The sequence below is a fragment of the Prinia subflava genome, chromosome 18 (genome assembly GCF_021018805.1).
Source record: "Prinia subflava isolate CZ2003 ecotype Zambia chromosome 18, Cam_Psub_1.2, whole genome shotgun sequence".
NCBI classification, from domain to species: domain Eukaryota; kingdom Metazoa; phylum Chordata; class Aves; order Passeriformes; family Cisticolidae; genus Prinia; species Prinia subflava.
Window position 1 is genome coordinate 2,523,727 of NC_086264.1, and position 19,946 is coordinate 2,543,672.

At 46.0% G+C, this 19,946-nt stretch overlaps 2 protein-coding genes across 5 annotated transcripts in view; both read right to left on the bottom strand.

Moving 5' to 3' along the window:
* The window catches only part of SEPTIN11 (septin 11), a 215,859-nt gene that overhangs the window by 131,564 nt on the left and 64,349 nt on the right, over window positions 1–19,946 (bottom strand). The gene's annotated exons all lie outside the window — the stretch shown is intronic.
* Window positions 1–19,946, bottom strand: part of SHROOM3 (shroom family member 3) — a 112,326-nt gene that overhangs the window by 53,469 nt on the left and 38,911 nt on the right. The window contains exon 1 of one of the 4 annotated variants that reach the window (XM_063415351.1): window positions 16,252–16,459. The exons of the other annotated variants lie outside the window; for them this stretch is intronic. The gene's annotated coding sequence lies outside the window, so the exon portion shown is untranslated. Of the gene's footprint in view, window positions 1–16,251; window positions 16,460–19,946 lie in introns of those variants that run through there. 4 annotated transcript variants of the gene reach the window in all.

Genomic DNA, 19,946 nt, shown 5'->3' on the forward strand with positions numbered 1-19,946 from the left:
GATACATCTCCGAAGCTGCTAATGCTGAAAGCAGCTACAGCCTGGCTTCAAGATCCCTGTGGATGCCAACCAGGACCTTGTTAATACTTCACAAGATGCTTTGCTGGATGGCCTCTCCACATGCTAAAGAAAAATTACCATATTATAAGATACAACTTCTCACTCAGTCAACATACACACAAAGTAGTTCACTCAGATGAAAAACCGTATTTTCTCTTCCCTTCATGTTGTGAAAGGGCACAAAGGTTCCCATCTAACACTCCACCTCCTTCCACCAGCAGAACAGTAAAATTCCCATTCTTTGAAGGCAATATGATTTCTGAAAAGAGGGCATGAAGGCAACTTGGCATTCATCCCTTCCAAGACACAACACAAGGAAGCACTTGTACTCAGGTTAGCCTGAAGTGCGTGCCCAGGGGCCTTGCCTAAAGCAGGCCTGGGATTCCTTATGCAAGTATTCATCCATAACAGGTGTTGAATTAAAACCCTATCTGTTAATTTGGCACAGTATTAGCTATGACCTTCCTGTTTCCTCATGGCAGAGATGCTGCAGAATGACCTTCAGCCATGCTGGCAGGAGTTGCCAATGTGCTGGGAAGGTTCAGGAAAGGCCAAGTCAGTGTGTACAATGGGTGACTGACTGCTAAATGATCCCGTTCCTAAGATTTCATGCTTCTAAGAGGAAATAAAATTTCAAGCTAAAAAGTAAATCCTTTGTTTTGAGCAGAAAATGATGATTATTTTCATGAGGAAAGCCAGTGCCACCCAACCTCTGCCATGGATCTGGGAACTGACACCACAGCATTCCTGTGCAGGTTGCTCAGTTACCAGGTTTGGTCAGGCAACATCCCTTGGTATGGAAATGGTGTTGGACTTTTTTATTAAAGCCTGGACATATGACGGAATATTTCCAAAGTTCAAACCTGAAGCTTTTTCATTTCTGCCAGAAGTGATGCTGGTCTTGTGAGCTTTGCTGGGAGCAGAGATGCAGCATATCATCACCATGAGAAATGTAGTAAAAACTAAATAAATTGACTAATACTATTTGGAGTGGCCTAGGTCTCTCTTTGCAAAGGCCAGACACTCAAGATTTTATTACACCCTGCACATACCGTATCAAGGGAAACAATCATTTCCCATGTACTCAAGAGTAAATGAGAACAGAGTCAGACTCCACAGTAATTGAGAACTGGTAGTGAATTCGCTCTGTAAGTCTCTCTAAGCCCCAAGCCACCCATCATGCAGACGGTATTAATTTTAAGGGGATAAATAATGCAGAGCAAAGAAAAAAATAATCCCACAGTCAACCCACAACATTCCAGAGCTATTTACTGTGTGGGTTTTTTTGTAATTTTATCGGTTTTTTAACAGTTTTAAACACTGTCCTCTTGATTCATGAGTTTGGTCTCCAGTGAATAACAGGAGGTTTTTACAAGACCAGCAAACACTCTGCAATTGTATTATTTTAACCTCGGCTGTAGCAGTAGTGATCTGTGACAGTTTGATAGCTGCTGTATATACAGAGCTGGGGCTTGAACTTTTTTTCCTTCCCCCCCCCCGCTTTTTTTTCCCTTTTGATGAGAGCTGGGGCTAAGCCATGGTGGACAATCTTCTAACGTGCTGATTTGTTCTGATGGCATCTCTCACCCTCAGCTTGTCACATGTACTTTTCAGCATGCACTAAAAAACTAATCAAAACAATCCTGCAGCATGAAAGGTGCAGGCAGCGACTTTCTGACACTTGTCAGGAATTGCCATCACTGGGAATTCTCATGCCCCACCACCCACCCTGACTAACCTTCATAACAAAACAGGGCTCAATGCCTTCAGAAATGATTCTGGTCAGAGCAAATGTTGCTCACGTTTTATCACCCAGGAAACTCAGAAACTTTCCAAGAATGAAGTTATGGGAGCGGGGCAGGCTGGGGAGCTCTGATGGACTGTCTGCCATAGACAAGGAGGCCTCAGTGTCAAAGCAGCACGTCCAAGGGCAGGGAGAGCGGGGAGGAAAGCGCCCTGAGAACCTGCAGGACACTGCTTACAAACAGGTGGCTGAATGCTAAAGAAAGACACACAGAGAGAACAAGCAGCAAGACACAGGCATGAATGGAATATATTTTACAGCCTGGCATGAGGAATTTAAGGAATTAAGACGGTTCTTTTTTGTTTCCCAGCAAAGCAGAAATATTCAGGCTTTAATTATCATTCGTCTTGCTGATGGAACATAAATCCCCAAGAATCCCCTTCTGGGGCACTCTGCAGGCTTTGACTTACCTGACACCCAGAAAGAATTTGATTTTGTGCCTGACATTGCTGTCAGCAAAGAAGAGAAACCAGTGTTAAGAGGTTTTAGACTCCTTTGTTGATCTTGGCTTACACAGTTTGAGGACTTCAGGCAGATTGGCATTAAACAAACAAGTCCAATGTGCATTTGCCCTAAATTCCAGGGTGCTACTCTGTGACAGGACTGCTGGCAGTGACCCCTCTCCCTTCCTCCAGCACATGGCCTCTGGCCCCTATATCCAAGGGTTTGATCCTGCAAGGCTGTGCCTGCTGTCCCCACACCAGCACTGGGGTAATCCAGAGCATTTCAGTGCAACTACTCACACTCTTAAAGCTGATCTTGACCTGAAAAGCTTTGCTGGATCAAACCAGAATATTTGGCACTAGGTAATTTGGGAAGCACTTCTTTTGGTGAATCATATTCTGTGAGCCCTTTTGCTTAAGCAGCCCAGCAAACACCCGCAGTAAGAGATAAACGCAGTGAAATCATGAGGGCAGCAATTGCCAGACTTTGGGATGGGTCAGAGCTAGACTGAGGCGTAAATCATGAATTCTTGGTTTGCCTTTGGCTACATCAGTACTTGTGTGCAAAGGAAACCTCCCAACCTCCAGGCCTGGAGCAGCTCACTTGAACTGCAGGGGACTCACCACAGGATGTGGACAGGAGTCCAACTGCAGGTCTGAGCCCAAGGTGAGCATTGACATCTTCAAAACTCTGTAGCTCAGATTTCAAGGAAAATCTCCCTCTAATTCACCTTTGTTTCTGTTAGAGCCCCAAAGGATTTAAAGACAATGTCAGGTGAAAGATCTGCAGGGAGTTAAAGCCCTACTGACAGCCTGACTTTAACCCCCAGTGGTGCAGGCTGTGTTTGGGTCTGTGCTCTGGAGCTCTGGCTGTTCCAGCCACATCCCAGGAGCTGTATTCCTCCCCATTTGCTCAGGCTGCTTCCTCTACTGGGGTCGCAGGATTGTGACTGAGAATAAATCTATCAGCTAGAGAGAAACCTCTCTTTACATCTCTAAGGCCTGATGGAGTTTAGGCACAGGATTTAAAGCAGCTCATTCTGTTGTTCCTGTGCCCTCTGGCACACCACATTGAATGCAGGAGCCAGGTTTTATAGCATAAACAAAGCAGGCTGCTAAACAGCTGAGCTGACAAACTGGTTGGAAAGATTGTGCGTCCAATCTGGCAAATAGGGAAGCTGGTCCCTTGACCTCAGGAACAAATCCTGCCCCTTCTTTTAGGGAACAGATGTCCCCACCGCCCTCTTGTCCTGTGCTTGTGTCAGGTGATGAAGGCAGGTGATCATAACTGTTAGAGATCAGGCCCTGATCAGGAATCCTGCTTGGCCTAACCTTAAAACATACAGGCTAGCAGTCAAGTCAAGGCATTTTGTTGGTTTTTTTTTAATGCCAGGATGAAATGTGAGGACAGTTCCCAAGGATCCTCTTTCCAGTCTCTACCCCATTCCCCACTCTTACTCTAGAAGGAGGAACTAGCAAAATGTTGGGTATCTGCCTAAAGGAGAACCACCAGTGGCAGAGCTCAGGAACTGGGAAGAGCAGCACAGCTGTGCATCATCACAGTGAAATCTTCCTAAAGGCAACCAGTGTATTCCTTTCCTGGAAAACTGTTGCAAACTTTACTCACTCCTGCCTTACAGAAGCATCACCACATACCACCTCCCTTCAGCACCAACTGTGATTGCCAGCAAGCAATCCCAGCAGCAGCTATTACACTGCACTCTTCATTTCGCTGGAGAGAAGCTGCAATGGCAGTGACACTGAAAAATAAAAGTCTTCTCAACAAGCAAATTTGATACGTAGTGAATCCAGTTTGGAATATTAGCCCCTAAGAGCAAAGGTTGGTAAGGAACCTGAAATGTGACAACATGAACTCCAAGCTGGCAGATTTAAGCCAGAGTCATTTTCATTAAAAAGATAAGATCCTTCAGAATTCTTAGGCAGCTTATGGTAACTAGGAACCCTTATTCATTCTTTTAAAAAGCCATTTGTTATAAACTCTCATTCACCTCTCCACACAGAGGGGCGAGTCAGATGAAAGATGTCTGCCTGTTAAGCTCTGTGACAGAAAATACTTAATGACTTTCAAATTAAAGCAAGACCCTCTTACATACACCTTAACTTTGAAAAAACAACGCTCAGCTCTTATGCCTTTTCTTTAGGCAAAGGTGAAGCACAACTCTGGTGCCACCCTGGAGGTGAGGCTCAGAGCTGGGAGTGCAATGGGACTACTGCAGTGGAAGGCTGCAAGGGTCAGTGACACCACCTCTGACCAGCACAGAATTGGAGCTACTGGTGTTTGTCACCCACCAGCACACTTTGCAAAACGCGGATTTTCAGGACTCGTCTCACACGAAATGTCACTAATAAAATAAAGGTTCACAGGCAATATACTCTGTCAGCAGTAAACAGTGACTTGCTGAATCAGCCCTGAAGATTCCCGTAATGCCCTCCAGGCTGATGCCGACTGCCTGATGCCATACCTGGAGGTTCCTGCTGCCTGAGGGCCTGGCTCGGATTTTGCTCTGCTTTTATGGTAGCAAGCACTGCTGGTTCCTAACCCACCTGTTTGTATGAGATACAACCACGTAGATAACAATGAACAATAATTCTAAGCCAGAGTCCTGATTCCTGCATCCAGCACACCTCTCTGCAGGGCATTGCTCGCTTACTTGTAGAATGCTTGGTCTTAATCCCCTTGCTCCAGCACTGCAGGACTAGACCTGATCCAAAGCACCCACTGGACAGGAACCAGCTCATGAAGTTGATCAAGCTGTTTGTAAAAAAAGATTCAGGACATTGCAAAGGAGCTGCTCCAGCCTGCCACCGCTAAAACCAAAAGGCAGGGTTGGTCATTAGTGCCAAGTACAGCTGACACTGCTGGACCAGTGTCCATTATCTGACTGCCCATCCCTCAGAGCCTCTGACAAAACTGGGACAAGGAACAAAGCACCTTTCACCCCAGAGCATGTTGTAGGTCACAAGGTCGTAAGACACAGCTCAAATTAACATTCTGTCTGCTGCAAAAAGGTTCAGGGCCCTAGAAAATAGTGCTGTGCTCATCTCCCAGATCAGTGCTGAGAAGAACAAACAGGAGTGTGGGCAGCACTCTGCAGGCAGCTCAGGCCTGCAAGCTTTACTCACTCGAGCAATCCTTACAGTCTGATTAGTCTCACTGCAGCCATGAGGGGGGGGTGTCCACATAATTCTGCAGAGGGAGGAGAAGAACCCTTAGCCGTGGAAACTAAGCATGTGCTGAGACATGCATGGGGGCAATTTATCAGCCAGTTCTCCTGTTGAGACTTTAATGCATTTCTCACTACATCCCTTTATTTTCCTCTAGTGTTTGATCTTGTCAGTAAGGCAAAAGCCCTTGGAAAAGTTTCCTGATGGCCCACACACATCACAGGCTGGATATGCTGTGTAGCAATGTCCTTATAGAATCATTTAGGTTGGAAAAGACCTCCAAGATCATCAAATCGAGTCTTTGCCTGATCACCTCCTTGTCAACTGACCCACAGCACATCCAGTGCTGGGTGTCACATCCAGTTGCTTCTTGAAGACTTCAGGGATGGTGACTCCACCCTTTCCCGGGGTGGCCCATTTCAATGCTTGACAACCCTTTCAGTGAAGAAATTCTTCCTCATGCCCAGGCTCTGGCTGTTCAGTTCTCTTCAAGCTGCACCACCAGTCACAGGGTCAGTCCAGCACCTCCTGCTGACCTCCTAATCAGCACAGAGAGAGGAAGAGGCTCTTGCTTCCCTACTTCCATCGACAGACCTGTCTGAGCTGCAACTTGCTTTTCATGACTTGCTGGCCTTGTGCATGTAAATCACATAATGAACAAAGTACCCCAAGAGACAAATGGGTAGTTTGCAGAGCAAAACCCAACTCCACATTGTTCCTCACTGGTTTTGTCCCAGCATAGCTCCCTTTTGGTTTACTCTGAAACAATACATGTGTCCACACTCACCCACACCCATTCCCACACACTAGGAGCTGTAAAAGAGCTTCCAGCCACTTGGCTTAAGATTTATCTTCAACTGCAAAGAAATATATAAAGGAAGGCACAAAGCTGAGTTTCTCTGTGTTCTTTGCAGCAGAATTGCTTTATGGTACCTCCTTTATGGGTCTTCATCATGTGTTCTTTATTCCTGGGGAACACTGTGAGCACTGCACTCAGAAGTGCTGCAGAATCCTCAGGGACAGCAAAATGCTGGAATTAAAAGTGATTTCTAGCAGAGATCTCAAGCAGCAAAACTTTCAGCCAAGGGCCTACTGGGATGACAGGAGCAGACCAGTGTCCTACATATTCTCACACTTAGGGAGGGCTACAGGCACCTGGGGTCTCTATGATCCATACTTTCAGAGGCACTGGAATTATGAGCCACATTTGTAGTGCTCATGGTGACAGCCCCATGGCAAAGAGAGAATAACCACTCAGTCACTGAGGCAGAAGCGAAGCAGGAAGATGAAGGAATACTCTGGGCCTGTGAGCAGAGTCCCATCTACCAAGCCTTGGATGGGAAGGAGGATGAAGAATCTGTTCCTCTTTTCAGCTACCATTCTTGGGTGACTGCAGCTGAGAAAGGTGATATTTTCTTTTCTAAGAAGCAGTTCTCACCATCTACTTAGCAGGAAAATCTGGGCTGTGGTTATAGCAACCAGAAGTACAAAGACATTCCTCTGAAAATTAGAGAGAAAGACCTTATATTTTTCTTTTAATTGCCTTTTCGTACCTTCAGCGGTGCAGTGTATTTTGCAAAGTGTACCACACATGGCAATTAAGCCTCACAACATCCCTCGCCTTAGGAAGAGCTGTCACACGTCCTGCCTGGACAGAGAAATGAAACACACAGCAGTAAACATCTTGCCTCTCATCCCACAGAGAGTATGTGGCACAGCCATCCTGGTCCTCTAATAGTTGCACACCTACTAATCAGGCTTTACACATGTAACTACAGGCCTCTAGTTTAATGTTGTCTATGAGGAAAAAAGTATACTGCTGATTTTTTAACAGCAGATATTAATTATCCTTTCCTTAATCTTCCACAGGATTAAACAGTGAGGAATAATACTTAGCTGCCTTACCTCCAAATTTAAATGTTGAGTGCTGACAGTTTGTGTTTTTCTTTGCCCCTAAACATTCCCCTGAAGGGTTGTTGTGTCTCTGCAGAGCACGAGGTAATCCCACATACTAACATTGTACACAGGGCTTATTGAAGGGCTCCATTTCAGACACACCAAAATGCCTCTGTCCTTCACAGTGCAGAACTGGACTGCAAAAAGATGATAGCTTGGCTCTGGATAGATGGATCAGCATAGATGCTTCCCCTCAGCCACTCACTCAGGCGGGGCTGAACCTTGGCACCCTGTCATTAAAACGCAGCACAGACTTTAAAACAATCCAGGGAATTGTACCCTTTCTACACAGACACGACCACCTCTCCTGCCTGATAAACTGGGACCCCGTGTCAGCTTCTGCTTATGTCTAATAAATAGCCAGGGCCAAAGTCACTGGGATTCATTTCTGGAGGGATGAGGTCACTCAGTGCCTTGATTCCAGGCCCAGAGCAACATCACTTGCTCATGTCCTTAATGACATCATGAAGCTTGTGCCTTTAAAAGACTTTTTGAGAGCAGCAGGAAAAAGAAATGCCTGAGAGGTTTCAAAAACTCATGTCTGAAGGCTTAATGCATTGGTTTATGGGTCTGGGTCTCTCCCACTGCAGCGCTAAGTAAATGTTCAGTGAGGATTTTGTGAAGGGCTGGTGATTGTTTCCTGCTTTGTCAGCTTTACTGAACGGAGCCACCACTGTTCCCCTTCCAGAAACAAGGCCTCTCTGATAAGAATAACTTGAAAAACAACAGCAGTTCAAATTCCAGTAACACTAACTCATCATTAAGCCCAAACTCCTTTTCATGACATCATTTTTAAAAGTCTATGCCAGACAAGGAAGACAGTGCTTAAAAACACAGAATAAAAGTGCTTGGATCCTGAACAAAACACAAATGTGCTATATTTGCACTTGGTGAGGGAAAAGGTCACTTTTTACCTGGCAATGTCCAGGAAGAACAAGGCAGGGGGGTTTGTCAGGTGATGAACATAAGGCCCTTCTGAGGATTTAGCATGTGGAAGTAGCAAAACTCCTTGTGATCTCTATGAGTTCACAGCTTTATTTCTACAGTGTGGTTACGTGTGACCTGTGAATATAATTTTTCCAGCTCTCAGCTGGGCACAAGGCATGGCAGGCACATCCCAGGATGGGACATTCATAATAAAGCAAAGAACAAGTGAGCCCCGAGCTTTCCCAGTTAAAGGGAGGGCTGAGAATCCAACCGAGCCTGTGTAGATCTTGCTCAAGATCTTCTCACGCTAAAGCTGTTTTTTGAAATGTCACAGGGAACCTCAAGCGTCCTGGAATTTACTAGCATCATCCAAGAGGCACTTAGATGTGTAAATAAGTAGCTGTGCACTTAGTCCTGGCTCCCAGCATGTAACCCCTGTGTAGGAACAAACGTTGTCAGCTCCGATAAGGACATGGGCTGCTTACACAAAGGTGAGTGGCCCCACAGATGCACGCTATGAACCACAGGAACTGTACATGGTTTAAGGGCACTAATCAGTTTTACCACTGTATAACCCAAGGCTAAAGCAATCCAAATCTACCATAACCCAAGGAGTTTTGGTTTGGATACACTGGGTACATGCACGGGTCTTTGGAAGACACCTCATGTTGATCTTTAAGAATTTCTGCTTGGAATATGTCACATGTAGTGCTCATTGTGCTGAGATGACCAGGCCAAGATGTGCCCTCTAAAACCCAGACATGAAATTAAACAAGTGCTCCCCTATGAATGCCTGAAGAAGCTGCATATCCCGACCAGTTCAGGAAAACCACAGCTGAAATGATGCCAACAGAGCATGTGAAATACAAAAAGATAAATAACCTGAATGACAAGTGACCACAGGTAAATGAGATGTGAAGAAGGCATGGGAGAAGGTACAGAGCAAGGTGGTGAACTGTTGGTAACCTTTCCAAAGAGAAATTACTCTAACTAAAGTAATTTTAAAAACCCATGTATTTTCGTCTGATGCCCAAATATCTAAGAACAAAAAATGACACTTGGGCTTTCCTGGCTGCACTTGAAAGGCCCCATCACACAACTCTCCTCGAGGTGCTCCAGGGGAACTACAAAGAAAATGGCAACATGAAATCAAAAGCTGAGAATTATTCACACTAAATTGTCTGCCCTCAGTTGTCACTCCCAACCTCCTGCTCCAGCAAAGCTGAGTCAAAAACTGCCCTGGAAACAAACCCCTCCTTTTGTTCTCTAAAGACTAGAAGTCTTTTTATATTTAAATGAAAATCTGTCAAACTAATTATGTGAATATGTAATGGTCTCATTTTGTACTCATTAGAGAACATGGTAATGGCCATAAATTCCTCTGACGGAGCGTGTATGTGTGAACATGAATGTCTGGTAACGTCTCATAACCTTCAGGCTGGACCACAGCTTTTGTCTCCGGGTTAGACCTCGTGAGACAAACAAAAGCCCCAGTATTGCTTAAATTAGATGCAAAGTGCTGTGTTACAGCAATATGATAAGCATGATTCTTGTGCACACAAACAGCCCAGGGGAGCGCAGGGACAGTTCCCACCGTGACAGAGATGTGGCCCCCGTGTCGGTCGGTGACGTCGGGCATTGTCCTGGGCCATGTACAATTTTCTGCTTCAGGATAAATAGGCAGTACAGCTGTTGCCGTGGATTGCTCTGAATGTCTCATCAGGAGAACTTCAATGGGATGTGGCATTCCTGGCATTTTTTGGTGCTTTTGATATCCACAGATAAAGAGAAGAAATAAATATGGACAAGCAGCACCAAAATAAATGTGTATGTATTAGATCTCATTTATAATTACCATTCTTCTCTCACTTATTTCTGTTTATCCTCACATACTGATGATAGATAACTTTTGAAATAAAACTGGGTTGGCATAAAAATGGATCCGAGTCTGAACTAAACAGATGCAAGGAAAAAAATCAGCATCAAAGACCATCCAATGCAGCATTTTGGAGCTGAGGCAGAAAATATTGAAGAACACTGACGATTCTGGAGATGTGTTGCAGTGCAGGAACAGCAACAACAGCAGCAACATTTTACAGGGAGATCTGGGCTCCTGGGCAGGATGAGCCGGAAGACACAGACTGTCTCAGCAGACTCAAGCCTGCATTCCTGGTTTTGTTTTAAAATGTTATTCTGAATGGTGCAAAGAACAAAACTTGTGATAAACACTGAAGAAAAAGAATGAGATTGAACCTTAACAGCCCCCAGTGATCTACAGCCTTCCTTTGCTGACACCACTGTCCACAAACCAAAACAACCCAATTTGGCTTCTTTCCTTTCCAGCTGGGGGATTGCAGGAGCATCCGTGCCTGGATCAAGGACCTTATTCTACATTAACAGCTTTCAAGCAGCGAATACAGCAAAGATACAACGTGATGCTGAGGTACAGTTAAACTGAGCCAGTGTGTGACTGCTCAGTGCAGCTCAGAACATCCCTCCACAGCTGGCTCTTGCTCTTTGCTTTTTCCAGTCAAAAAACCAACTGCCTTGTGCCTGTAGTTCAGGCTGGCAGCTCACAGCCCCCTGTCCCCAGCAGCTGTGCAAGAGTTCCTGGGGAGGGAGAAGAGGCTAAAGAGGAAAGGGAGCATTGCAGGACCTGTAAGAATACCCATAATGGCTCAGTAAAGAACTAAACATGACTAAAGACAACAAGAGCTTGATTTTAATTGCTGTTTTCCCCACCCCACTCCCCATGTTTTTTGGGGGTCATTTACCGGGAAGGATGGCTGCAAAGAGCATGGCTATGACTGAGTAAGCTCCTGATTAAAGCCCAAATCTCTGGTTGCAGCAGCACTGCCGTTTTCCCTGAATGAGATCAAAAGTAAGAGATAAAACATATGAGGAGGTGAAAGGCTAATGGCTCCTGAAAATAGTTCAGTGGTGATAGGACTGAGATTATTTCTTCGAACAACATTTCTCTCATTAAAAGCAGGTAGGTATCAGATTTTAATGACTTGTTTTTTCCCATCTGGGTAGGGCCAGAAAGACTTTACTCCCCTGTTCTCCACAGCCGTCTTTCAGAAGAAATGCTTTACCTGCCTCTTATCACGGTTAAATGATACCTGTGCTTGAAAGCAGGATTTCTATCCTTCCCTACAACCTTAGGCAAATATACCTAGTTCTCAGAGAGCTGACAGGAAGGCAAATCCCCTACTGCAAACTGACAGCTGTCAAGTGATAATAAATACCTGTAATAGAGAGAGTTTTATCCCTCCTCCCTGTACATATCAGCTTTCACTGAAATTGTACCCTGCTCCCTGTGATCAAGCCACTGTAGCTGTGTGCCCAGCTTCAAACACAGCCCTGAGCACTGGGGGAAAAACTACTGGCTTTCCTCCCCTCTCCTCTTTATGACATCTCTTTGCAAAGGGTATAAAACTGCAAGTTCTGTCATTCTCTCTTGTCCACGGGGGCTTCTCTGCAAATTTTGGTATTTATTGCATGCTGTTAGGTATAGAAATAAAATACTAGAAGAATACCAAAGAAACCAATCTACTGTTTGGGAAAGTTAAATATCCCTAACTTCTGAATGTCTCACATCAAATCTCTTGAAATGCTCATGTAAATTTACAGCTTACAAGTACTCATCTTAAGAGAATTAAAACACTTAAAACAATCCACTTTGCTGAGTCACAGCGAGAGGTTGAGCAATTTGCAGGAATGAGGCCTCAGTTGCTTGACAGCAGGAAAAAAAGGTTAAGGTGTGGGGAGAAGAGAAATCTGCATTTCAGAAGGGAATTTCCAGGGGGAAGGAAGGAGTAAAACCATTCAGACAAATTGAAAGTCTGTTCCTGCCCCTGCTGACAGAATAAAGGCTTTTTCAGCACTAACCCTTCCCCATGGCACGCCGCCTCACACTGGTGAACAGGAGATGGAGTTCCTATGTGGCAAAATCTTCCCTGGAATAAAAGTTGGCATCTCTCAGTACCAGTGATGCTGAGCGATCTGTAACCTCAGAGAATCCAGTCCCATCACTTCATGATGCAGCAAAAGCCCTCAGCCACAACAGAAGAGCTGCGGGGCCAGAAGAAAATGATGAGCACAACAAATCAGTACACTGGCATTATTTACATCAGTTATAACCTTGGTATTGTAATAATAAGGCAGAAGTGATCTCTCTTCCATTGAGGACAATCAAGTGGTTGCACATCCACTGGAGACTTTACTGACCTCATGGCAAATACAGGCTCACACTTGATTTGAACAGAACAAGATTTTGGCAATTAACAATAAATTACACACATGGGCTCATGTCCCAGCGCAGAAAGGAAAACGCCTCCCCAAACCAAACACAAGCCGAGCTCTAAAAGGTCCTTTTTCCTTCAGCACGCATCACTCTGGAGCAGGAATCCCAGCCCCGTTCCTGCTTATTCATGAGTGTGCACATGCAGGAGCGGGGAAGAGGGCCGGGAAGAATTTCTTTACCAAAAAAAAGCAGCAGCCCCATTCCTGAGCCGCTGTTGCTATGGGCCCGCGGGGCTCACAACAGATGGCAGGAGAGCCATCCCTGCGCCCGGCTCTGAAGCTGTCCACTCAAGCATGCCTTTCGCATTCTCCGCATTCCGCCGGGACGCGGCCCCGGCGCAGGGAGCCGGTCCCCTCCCCGGGACACCGCGCCGCCCTCCCCTGTCCCCGAGGTGCCCGCGCCGAGCCGCGGGGCCGGGACGTGAGGAGCAGCGGGACAATAAATCCTGTCGGCATACAGGATTTCGGTACTTTCTCTTCTGAGAGTTTCACAGACTGGGAGAATGTGGTTTGCGAACCGGAGGCTCGGTCCTGGACGTTGTCTGTTTCTGCGTCCTTGCAGTGGTCTGACTGGGAGTGAGAGAACAGCAGCGAGGGGCCTGATCCACACCGTGACGCTGGGCTGTGCTCCAGCACCTTCCCGCTCCCTAGATGGAGGAGGCAGCAGCCCTCAGGATAAGGGCTTCAGGTGGGGAAGGCTGCACCGAGGCAGAGACATTCTCCTTGCTACAAAGACATCATCACATCCTAAACACTTGAGGGGAACACAGTTCAGAGCCAAGGCCACGGCCAAAAAGGATTCACTGTCCAACAAGTGTTACAAACAGCTGAAAAGAGTGAGAGAAAGTGAGCAGAGAAAAACCAGTGTAAAGATGGACTAAGAGAAGCAGCATGTGGGGAAAAGAATGATTTAAGCAGCAGAGATGTCCAGGTGTATAGAAAAGGGATACGAAATATAGCAGCCAAAGACTTCAGGTACAGGATTCTGCCTTGCTGCCCCATCTAGGCTGGAGTAGGGCAAGATCACCTGCAAGAGTCCCCAAAGTATGCAAAACCGTGTTGAGGGTTGAACTACCCATTTCCAGGGAGTTCATGGTCCCAGACTTCCTCTTTTGTGCCCTGCAAATCCTGCCTGGGAACCACAGCATGCCTCTGACTCCCAGCAAAGCTCTCCCAGCTCCCAGGGCACAGCCAGGCTAAGGAAAATCCCTCACTCCTGTTGGACACTTAATGGTTGTGTTCTGGTCTCCTACACCCAAACAACAGCGGGCTGGCTCTGCAGTGAGGAATTTGAATGTGATTTGCCCGTCACTTGCTGATCACACAGAACGGAGCTCTTTGGGGCTAATTTGCATTTGGCTGCTGGAGTCACTGGGTTTTCCTTTTTTTGGGGGGTGTAACAGCAAGGATGATGGAGACAAAGGGGCAGATGCTGTGGGCTGGCCGTGTGCAGCTGGCCACCGCATTGTGCTGAGCTGCAGGGCTGCTCCGAGGCAGCCTGGGAAATGTGCTCCCTGCTCCCAGGCAGGCTCAGCCCAAATCCAGCGTCACTCTCCTTCAGGGATGGGACTCGCCTGACCCTCCTAAATGCCATCCTCCCAAAGCACTGGGGGGATAATATTATTTTCTAGTTTCTTTTATTTCCAGTGCAGACAGGGAGCAATCCTTACATTGGAGGAAAGAATCTGACTTTTGCTAAAAGTCATCTGGGTGGCTGAATGTCTTTTCTGTGCAGGCATGCAGGAAATTTTCCCTCCCTCTCATACACACAATGGTTTAGATTTGGTATTTACGAGCTTAAGTTAGAAATAAAGGAGGAATGAAGTTTCCAGGTGGCTCTTTCTTTCTTTAATCTTTCCTATGTTTCTCCCTCCCTGTCTTTTCTATCAGTCTTTAATCAAATTCCTGCTGTTACTTTTATTGAACAAAGGAGATGCTGGCACAGACCTGAAGTGCCTCTGTACATGGGTTGCCCTCTAACAGCCAAGTTGCTACGATTTATTACTAAATGGTCCCTGCGGGCTGTAATTTATGAACGGCAGAAAGAAACGTCCAAGCTTTGGCAACTGAGGTAAATGCTAATATCTGGTAATTCTTCAGCCACTTGGGTTTCAATGAAATATTGCCTTTAGCCCTTTGAAGGCATCCAAAGGACTTCTCTTTAACACAGTATAAAGCACAGGGAAAACAGAAGCATCAGTCTGAGATGATTTTTTTTCAATTTGCTTGAAGGGGGTGACCATCAAATTTCTTTAATTCGGGCATCTTTTCAAATTTCAGATGGGAGGTTCCTCTCATTGCTCACCCCTGTAGGCATCAGGCCACGTGATGGGATCTGTGCTGTAAAACAACCTCTTATTTCATGCTCTGGATCCTTGTCAGCTCTGCTGCCTCAGAAATCTTTAGGGATACTCCCATGCCCACTAGTTTTGCCCCAGCATTCCACTAGCACCACTACAACTTGCTTTGATCTGCACTGCCAACTTTCCCTAAGCACACTGGATCACCACAGTTTAGAGGAAAAACCATTTACAATTTCCCTTGAAGTGCACAGCTAAAGCCTTGGCCCATGGTCAAAGACAAAACAACCCCAAACAAACTTCAAATTAAAAATACCCAAATAACAATGAAGCAGCTAATGAGTTTAAAGATCAGTTAATGGGTTTACTAAAGGAGTTCATGTGTCAGAAAATAATCAAAGTTCAATGAACTTAGTTTTATGATTCATGTCCAATCTAGAAGGGCGTATAGGTGTGTGTACAATATACAACAGGTCTTCATGGAATGCAAATTTGTGCAGGCCCAGCTGGAGCTACAGTGATTGCCAGCACTGGAGCTGTACTAATCACCATTTCTCATGAACCAACCTCTTCCATAATTTCTCTCTGCTCCCTGCAGTATTGCCATACTCATCAAACAAGAGCATATCCCAGATTGTGGGGCTGCTCCATCTCTGTTGCACAGTGACGTAAAGCGCTGGCCTGGTTTGACACCCACGTTAAATGACTCCCAACTTATAAAAGGTGAAGGCCAAAAGCAGTGCCACGAACTTGAGCATGGATTCTTCCAGACTATAAAACCACAAACTGCATCCTACAAATCATGGTGCGGACATGAGTCAGGTCCCCTGCTCGCGAAGACTCAGCGACCCAAGTGCATGGCATTAACACTGCCCTTGGACACCGAGGGTGGGGATAGCCCTAAACATGCTGCACAGCCCTGGAGGCTCTCCCAAGTTCACCTCTCCTGGGAGCTTCTGGCACTTTTCTAGCCTGAAGTCTGAGAGACTTGCTGGGATTGCCCAACAGCCTCCCAGTGACAGACCCTGAGCGGCGGGGCAGCACTGGCTCCCCGTTTGCTGCGAGCTCGCTTAAAACAGCAGCCGAAAAATGTCCCCCGGCACCGCATGAACACTCATTCGCTCTGAAGTTTACGATGCTCGTGACGTTTAAGACAGAGAGAGTCCTTAAGACTCCCGCCCTCCGTTCTCCCCAGCCCCGCGGCGCAGCTGCCGCCCCCGGCACGAAGGCGCGCCTGGCTGGCTGTGCCGTGGCCGGGAGAGGCCCTTACCTTTGGAGCCCGCAGAGCCAGGCTCAGGTATTCCCATCCCGGAGGCAGCGAGCCCGAGGGGAGCGCGGTGCTGTGAGCGGGGAGCGGCAGCACCGCCTCGGAGCGCGGAGCCCGGCGCGCAGCGACTGCGATAACGAGTGCAGATACAGGTGCTGCGCAGAGAGGCACCTCGGCACTAATCCCGCAGTAAAAAGCAGGAGGTTCGCTCGGCGCACACAGCTCAGATTACTGCCCTCCTACCCAGCAGTCGTCAGCAGGCCTGACAGACAGGAGCGGAGACCGTGAGGAAAGGGGGAATGTGCTGAGTGAAAGTGCCAGTCAGCTCTGCCCCGGCTCCCCGCAGATTTGGGCTTGGCCCCTCTTATAATTAACACTGGGCTTTGCGGGGAGAGAGGAGAAAAGAAACCATATCCAAGAAAAAATTGTTGTCAGCCAGCCAGAAATGATCTATTGTTTTCTCTCAAAGTCGACCCTTAAATTGCCATTGAAAAATGTAATTGGGAGTAAGGGTGGAGGATAAAAACTATGGAGGAGAGGAGTAGCAGGGATGTTGGTCCCTGTTGCTCACTAGCCCCTAAGTTGGGGCTCAGCAATCGACTGCAGGGCTGAAAAAGATGGCACAGGAGAAGGCTGTAGACACTGGATGAAGTCCATGGAAACAATCCCAGAAAAGCACATGGCCCTCAACCCACTGGACCCATCCTGCTACAGAGGAAGTCAGCTCAGTGCAGTCAGGGAGGTTCAGGTGCTCTATACCCAGCCAGGCTGCCTTAACATCCAAGAGAAAGCTGAAAACATACATTAAATATATTAAAATAACATGCTTTTCCTACCAGAAGAACAATTGTTCATTTCAGGCCAAACAGAACACACAATTGCATTTCCATGTAACCCTAAATAGTTCTCTTTTCCCACTTGGCTGTAAAATCAAAACAGTCACAATCTCACCCGTACTTTTCACCACATTTTCTCTACTCCAATGTTTCCTTTACTTCAAGTAAAAGGAATACATCAGCCTCTTCCACGTGGTTACCTTATTGAATGTCTCCACTCACCCCCTGACATTTCACCTGACAATAGTAATCATTTTCGAAAGCCTGGTAAACACAAAAGCCTAAATGGTAACTCTGAGCTAACAGTCTCTTTTCAGCTCCTGAAACATGTATTTTTTAACCACTATTTCGGATTTTCATTTCCTTATGCATTCTCAATAGGAAAAAAAATTGGTTTGTTATGCAGGTATAACCTACCTAAAAATGTTTTACATACATGCACCGAAGACCAGCCCTGCCTCCCTTCTACTACCAAAGTCAGGCAGGAAGCTGAAGAAAGGGAGATTGGAAAAAAAAAGTTCTATATTCTTTGTCCATCTGTGTTTTGGTGAGTTAGTCAGGCTGCTCTGCGCTACACACAGGAAGAGTTGTGCATATAAAAGACCATTTGATACTGTCTGTGCAGTGTCTGCTCTTCATTGTTCTTTTGCCTGAGATATTCCATGTATCCAGCCATAAGGGAGAAACAATACCAAGGGATTTGGATGACCTGTACAAGCCCATTCATAAAAAACATAAAGGAGTTACAGTCATCACTACACCCTAACATCTGTTTTGCTGAAGTAAATCCAGGCAAACACAATTTATATCAGTAGGATTACATCAGTGTTCATTAACCTCTCCTGACCCCACCTCCCTTTCAGAGGAAACCTTGGACCAAGCAGGAAAAGCAAGGAAAAGATTTTGTGAAATGATTTTATATTAGTAGCTGAGCAACTAAATATTTAACCTGGCTGTGGCTGTGTACACATACATATACATCTCTCCATATCAATGCCATCCAACCAAGAAATCCCTGACAAATCTATATCTATAGTTAGCTCCCAGCATTAAAGCCATGCAACTGCAGCTCCTTACAGCAGGGATGATGAAATGCAGCTATTCTCAGCTTCCCCTGCAGCTGCCCAGCGAAGGTGTCACCCTGCACCCCTCTGCACCTGGACAGGTAACCAGAACCCCTCTCCAGTCCAGGTATTTGCCCTGTGGACTAAAGGTCACCCCAGACACCATCACAGAGAGTGAACGATGCACGGAGTGCTGGGAGAACACATGCTTGTTTGTCTGAGTTTTCATACTATTGTGATGTGATCCAGCTCCAACCTAATCCTTGGGAATTTCCAAAAGAAGGAGATTCACATTGTAAAAAGTACTTTGTGTGGCACTGGCAGAGATTTCTGAGCTTTTCCATAGTCTTTTGCTGACAAATTCAACCCCAGGTTGATTATTGCCTGAAGTAGGCAAGCTAATCCACAGGCACTGGGTGAGAGGAACAGCTAATTGAAATGGCAATGGCTGGAAATTCTTGGGTTCCCAATGCAGCTTCAGGTGAGGGTCAGACTGTAACATCCCAGAGATGATAAGACATCATGGTAGCGGGCATTTATTTTTTCCAAGGCATTTGCCCGCTGTCCCTATCAGTGACCTAGAAGGTTCTTTTATTCAAAAATTGTACCTAGATCTTCCTCACATTTATTACTCTCTGTGGTAAATTTTCTAAAAGCCTGTCAGTCCTGAGCTGTAGCTAATTAAATCCTATACAGTAAGGATTTGCCAGTTATTTAAAAATTAAATTCTGTTCACCTCCCAGCTGTCTGTCCCTTCCTAATAGACAGGAACTGCAAACATTTCGATGAATGCATTGAAAACTCCTCTGTGAAAATACTGATGCTTGAGATATTAAAGATTGACCAGTTTGATCCAAGACAAAAGGAAATTTTAAGCCCTTTCATAGCTGAGCACAGAGTGTACAGGTCTTGGCAATCCCATCCAAACAGTGGGTGAGGCCCCTGGTGGCCTTTGGCTGGTCATACCTATTGGTATCATGTGAGGAGCTGCAGGCTCCTACCAAAAGCTCAATTTTTTAGTGTTAAAAACAATTTAACACTAAAATTTAAAAGAGCTGAGATACAAGGAGACATGAGCAGGGACACACTGGAAAGTTGAGGAGGAGTTCACAACAAACATAAAACAGTGCTAGACACAGACCACCCTGCCAGCCCTCGAATGCCAGCTTTGGCCTCTAAGCTGTCAGTCTTAAACATTCCATGTGCATGAAACCTTCCTTTCTGCCGTTCCCCAGTCATCACCACTGAACAAAACCCAACCACACCACAGAGCAGCTCTTTGGGAAGGCGCTCCTGCACTGCTGCGGAGAGGGGTGTGGGCCAACGCCAATTCTAATTAATTTCATTCACAAAACTTGGATTTATTCGATGCAATTTTTTGGCATGCTGTCAAATACGGTACAAAATTACATTAGTGTCATAAGAGGAAAGGATTAGTCGACAGACTCCTTTGAAGAATTGTGTTGGCACTTGTCTTTTTGTAAAAATGCCAGCAGCTTCCCTCTCTCCAGGAATAGCCCATTTTCTCCTGGTCAATGAAGAAAATCACTGCTCAATGAGGGTCTGAGCCAGAGCCTTTTGGAGTCTGTGGGAATCTTTCCACTGATTTCCATGGGCTTGAATCAGCTCTGAGCTGCAGATGTCAGCTGTACTGACATCTTCCTCCCGCCCTTCGACACCTCCATAGTGTCATTTATCAGGTGGAGTGGAAGATTTTCTCCTTTATTTTTTCCTACAGTAATTTGCTGCCAAACTCTAGCATAGCAACTCTGTAGCTATGGCGTAAGTGCAAGTATTC